This window comes from Oryzias latipes, chromosome 18, assembly GCF_053564925.1.
Source record: "Oryzias latipes strain Hd-rR chromosome 18, Olatipes_Hd-rR_3.1".
Lineage (NCBI taxonomy): Eukaryota > Metazoa > Chordata > Actinopteri > Beloniformes > Adrianichthyidae > Oryzias > Oryzias latipes.
Genome location: NC_136254.1, coordinates 22,151,390 through 22,157,500, shown reverse-complemented (window position 1 = coordinate 22,157,500; position 6,111 = coordinate 22,151,390).

Here is a 6,111-nt window from a genome sequence, read left to right as displayed (position 1 = left end):
GCAAGATCTGCTCACATATGGTCCGCGCAAAAGATGGACAGACGACCAATCTTCATGACCACCTGCGTGTTCGCCATCCAGAAAAATATGCCACCCTGCCTGCACGTGCTGGACCTAGCAAAAAAGCTAGCCTGGGTCAGCAGACGTTAACTGGGGCTTTTGCAAAAGGCACTAAATATAAAACCGACAGTGACAAGTCGAGGCAGTTGACAGATTCGGTAACTCGCTTCCTGGCCAAAGAAATGGTTTTGTTTAATACAGTGGAGAAGCCGTCGTTCAAGGCCATGCTGCATTCTTTTGATAAACAAGTCGGAAATATTTTCAAAGACGGCTATACCAAACCTTTTCAACGACGTCAGAAGCAACATCATGAAAGAGCGGGGTGATGTAGAATATTTGGCCCTGACAACAGACATGTGGTCCAGCTGCAATATGATGCCCTACATGTCAGTGACAGTGCATTATGTAAACAAAGAGTGGACACTGCAGTCCAAATGCTTACAAACTTGTTTCATGCCCGAAAGCCACAAGAAGAAAACACTGCACAGTGGAGTCAGGATGCAGCGGCTCAGTCTGAAGAGCAGTGAAATACACCTCAGTCACTATTTGTCCCACTGTACTTTGTATTTTATGCATAATCATTTTAAATTTTCTCCCGTTTAATCTAATTACTCGGGTCGCGGTGGGCGGGGCTAATCTCCGCGATTTGAAGCCTTCTGTTCACATTGATGACTAAAATTATTATTTGACAGTACAGAAGATTTTTGTTGAAAAAAAACTTTTTCAAAGTACTTTTATTTGTGAAACAAATGCTTGAGCCTGTAAAATGGTTTGTTCTTTCTTTTCAATGTATAATAGAGTATTTAATTGTATAATACTTGTCAAAAAAAATAGAGGTTTTTACTTCACGGATTTTGCCCATCACGGGTTCTTTTTGGAACGTAACCTCCGCGATAAACAAGGGTTTACTGTTACTTCACGCCCAGACAGTCCGTAACCCCCGATAAAACGGGATCAAATAAAAACTTCAAGCACTGCTTAAAAGCATCATCCACAGGCAAGGATAAAAGCAGTACTACCACACTCTCGGCTGGAGCCAACTAACGCTGCTCCGTGAGCTAACCGGCTTTGTCACAGGAAACTAGAACCATGGCAACCAAACATCAACTTCCTTTGTATACCCTCTGCGCCGTGGGTATAGCGACACCCTCAGGTGCCTCCCATTACAAATAGAAAAGACTAGGATTGGTGTGTGTGTAATTTTTAGTCTATGGTGTCGACTCGCAGCGGCGCGGCATCATGGATGACTGACATCACCAGACTTTAAAGGGCTTCTTTCATGCAAAACTGACTATTTTGAGCTTTTGTGTATTATAATGTTTATTCTTCATAAAAAACAACCTCAAAGCGGTATTTTTGATCCATTCATGCATTCCTGAGTATTTAAAAAAACCTGGATGGATGAAACACAGACCCGCAGGTTTGTATTTACAACATGTATTAATACAAACTTATTAGTTGTGAAAGTCTTGCTTTTTGCGTCATGGCCGGCTGCTCTCCCCAAGGTCCTCTCGGTCCCTCACAGAGACCAAATGATAACGCATTCTACTTTGAAAAAAGATGAATTAAAACAGGTGGATTAGTTTTATATGGTTTATGTAGACTTTGTAGAAAAATGACAAATGCCTTTCAGCCCTAAAATGTACTGGCTCTTATAAAACTGACAACTTTTTACCTTCTAGAATAGATTTTCTGTTACAAACTGTCATATTTGGCCATGAATGTAAATCATATACTTTATGTTTATGTATTATTGCAGTGTTTTTCAACCAGTGTGCCGCGGCACACTAGTGTGCCGTGGGAGATGGTCAAGTGTGCCGTGGGAAATTGCCCTCATTAATCATTCACTGATCTAAAAACATTTCCCATCTCCAGGATATCAGCTCTTTGTTCATCAGAACAGGCCCTGATAAAACACTGAGTAGTTAGGAATATAAAAGATCTTAAAATTACTTTTTCTTTGTGTTTATTTAATTCTATTAAAGAAATTTTGATAAGAGTGACGTTACCGCGATTTCCCTGCAGCTATGACAGTTTGCGGAAAAGCCCCGTCCCTTTAACTGTCTCCACCAATCATTCTTGAAGGCTTAATCACATGTCATCAGTCTGACCAATCAGAAGTGCTTAAAGTCTTCACTTCCTTGTTCTTAATTCTGCTGATAAAGTCGCTCAGTTCTAACAAAAATACCAGCTAAAGCTCTTCTTTAGCGGTGTAGCTTTCCACAGAGTCCGGTGTCAGACCGTGAAACAAGTGGACAATACAATGAAGCTCAGAGACGCGAGTCTTTCTGCAAGTTTTCGGCAGTTTTCACACTACATCTCCCATGATGCATTGGCTTAAAGGGCCAGTGTCCCAGCGCACAATGAGTTGTCCTTGTGAAACGCCTTGAAACCACATCAAACAAACAGTTTCTAAATTTTCTAATTCAACTTTCATTTCATCTCTTAGAAAAAACAGCCGCAACTTCCTGCTTTTCCGGCCACAATTATCACAAAAATGCAAGTGAGATTGCTGGTGGGCGGGGGGGGGGGCTGTCGATCAATACAGACCATGAATTTCTGTTTTTTTTTTTTGGATGCTGGTGTGCCGCGGGATTTTTGTCAAGGTTAAAGTGTGCCGTGGCTCAAAAAAGGTTGAAAAACACTGTATTATTGTACGGTAGTCCTTTGCTATTCAGCGGTTTATATTTTGCAGTTTTGGTTGGTGCAGTTTTGCATGGATTTTTATTGCAGCATGCTGGGTTCTGAATCCTGATTGGCTGTTGACCCTTGTCAAACAAGCGTTTCTGTGCTGCGTCTCTTGTACCGAATAAGTTCAGTTTGACAATTTTACATAAATTTTCGATTGCGATCAAATCTTTGTTTTTATTCCCTAGTACAGAGAAACGTGTAAAAAAGTGAGAAGTTTTACAGCCTTAAAACATCTACAATAAATGTAAAAAATAACCATAGCTACTTTGCAGATTTTGTCAATCACAGGTTATTTTTAGAACGCAACTCCTGCGCTAAGTGAGGGACTGCTGTACTGACCTCTTTAATTTAATCTAATATTTTAAATAGTTATTGTGATTATCAGTAGCAATTTGTGTTTTAATGTTCAATACATTTATCATAAATATTATTAACCCAAGATCAATTGAAAAATACCTGTCTACATCAACATGTCTGTGGACTGTGAAAACACTAACTACAGTTTGCATTCACATTTTCTGATAGACTCCCATCTAAGGAAAATAAAGGAGCCTTTTACTTTTGCCAATTTTCCTTAAAAGTTTAAAGATTCAGATGAAAATCAAACATTTTAAAACCTCTCTTTAATGAAAATTGTGTTTTTAACATGTTCTTGTAACATTTTTCCAATGATGGAGGACATGTATAAAGGAAATTAAGCTTAAATTTTGCATTTCTGGGTATTTAATTAAATTGTTGTGCTTTAGGAGCAGACAAAAAAACTGTGCATTTGTGATGTAGAAAATACAGTGGGCAGGCCGCAAGCTCCCTGCTCTGATCTCTTAGCAATGCGGAGGGGAAGGGGGCGGGGTTGCTCTGCACCAATGGTCCCACCCACAATTCACAAGGTGAATTTTTAACAAACTACTGCTGCGCTGCAGAAACTGTCCTAGGATTCTTACTTTGGCTGAAAATGGCAGATTCATAGTTTAAAGGCCACTGATAGCACTTAGCATAGATCAAAAGATGATCAGAGTGGGCTTTTAAACATGAATGTGTGCTTTTAAACATGAATGACGCAGAGACGGGAGGCCAACGGGTTCAGGACTAAAGGTTTAATTAACAAAAAGCGCTGCCGAGCGGGATGACCAAACAAAACAAAAACTTACTGTGGCGTGGCAAGGGACATGGAACAAAGACGCTAAACAAGAAGACGTTAACAACATGAGCAGAAATTAATGGACCAGCACAAGAGGAAGGCAGAGACAAGACTTATATACAGACAGGGCAAACAAGACACAGGTGAACACGATCAGGGCAGAATGGGGACCAAAGGAAGTACAACTCAAGACATGACAAGACAGGAACCCTTTCAAAATAAAACAGGAAACAGAACCAAACAAGACAGAACAAGAACTAAAACAAAAACCAAGACAAAACAAACTCAAACCATGACAGAATGTCTTCTAATACCAGCTGTAAATGCCCTTCCCCGTCACTTCTTACTCACCAATGACCATCTGCAGGCACTGCAGTGAACAGTTGTTGTAAGGAACGTTTTGGAGAGAAGCGGAAAGAGGACGCATGCCATAACCTCCACCAGGTACTGCTGTCTGTTGCAGATGTCATATTTCAGCCAACGTACTGCTGCATCGTAAATCAGAAAGCAAGGATAATGGGTTTCAGATCTTTTTTTCCTCAATGAAAACCTTTTAATACTGCAAAAGGCTATTACAATAAAGACAATTCAGTTTTTTCAGAATAAGATGGGTTTTAAAACCCTTTCATACAATTAACTCACAATAACAGTTTTTTCAGAGTTAAGGATTGTATCGATTATGATTGTTTGGGTGATTTGGTGAGTTTTTGTTTCAACAAAATTAAGATGCTAAATTATTGTCATGAGTGTTCAGGGAAAAACACATTACTTAACCACTGTCGCAAATTTGATTCACACAATTATAACATGGTTTAATTGTATCATAAACAATAAATTATCGACAAATTTTTCATTATTTCAATACATAAAGTAGTCCATTTCAAAAATGAATGGCAACAGATGAGTTATTACCATAAAGCTTTTAAACATGAACCAAATATTATACAATGAATTTTTAAGGAAAGTTTGGATATGAATTATTGTAAAGAGTTAAAGAGTTAATTCCCTTTATTAATAACGCATTGCTAATATTTTATAGGCTTAACATTCTTTAAAAAAAAGTTTGGGACTCTCGCATACTAGAACTACTTTGTGTCACACATTAAAGCCAAAATATAGCAGGTGCACCTGGTCTTCGGAGCGGACGGTGATTTTGTCCGGGTGCAGCAGGCTGGTGAGGTGTGAGATATCCAGCTGTGAGAATTCCTCCAGTTTGTAGGTTTCCACAAAATGATGTTGCAAGAAATTCTCGGCTGCCGACTTCAGCCCAGGGCAGTCCAGTCGGTCAGCGAGAGCCCAGATGCCTGCAACAAATAGATACAGATTAGCAGTGAATATAACGAATGAAGTCGGTTTGTATTTCTGCTGTTACCCAAGCAGTTTGTGGGTTCTATTGGGTCTTTCATAAAATCCGCACAAAGCTTCTTTACAGGTTGAATTAGTTATAAGTTGGCTGCACCCAACACCGACTGGACATTGGTGGTGTTCACTGAGATCCTGACACACAGACACACATTTGATCATTAACTTAATTGGCAAATTAAGACTTTTTGTATTAAGTTATTAAAAATGTCTTTATGGTCATGCTGACTCGGGTACCAATTCTGACCTGGATGTATAAATGACATTGATCAGCAGCTGAATGATCTCGGGCTCAGCACCTCTAAGCTCCACCTCATGAGACATTGACTCCATCATCCTAGCTGGAAGCCATGAGAAAAAGAAAAATGTCAAGGGTAGAATACATAACAACAAACAAGAGTCATGCATTGACTGGTCAATAACAAAAATTCCTGCTGCCTATTGGCGAACGATATTATTATACAATATGCAGCTCTGTATTATGGAAAAAAGGAGAGGAGAGGAGCGCGCGTGCAGCTCCCTCCACAGCTCACTGTGACATTACTTTCTGTTAGGTAGTTAGCTGCTCAGCCCAGTAGAAATTTCAGAATAAAAGCACTTCAATTGCTGCTTTACTTCCGTTGTGAGTTAATGTGTTGTGAGGTAAGTTAATGTGTTGTGTTGTGAGTTAATGTGTTGTGTTGTGAGTTATTGTGTTGTGTTGTGAGTTATTGTGTTGTGTTGTGAGTTAATGTGTTGTGTGTTAAGTTAATGTGTTGTGTGTAAAGTTAATGTGTTGTGTGTAAAGTTAATCTGTTGTGTGTAAAGTTAGTGTGTTGTGTGTAAAGTTAGTGTGTTGTGTGTAAAGTTAATGTGTTGTG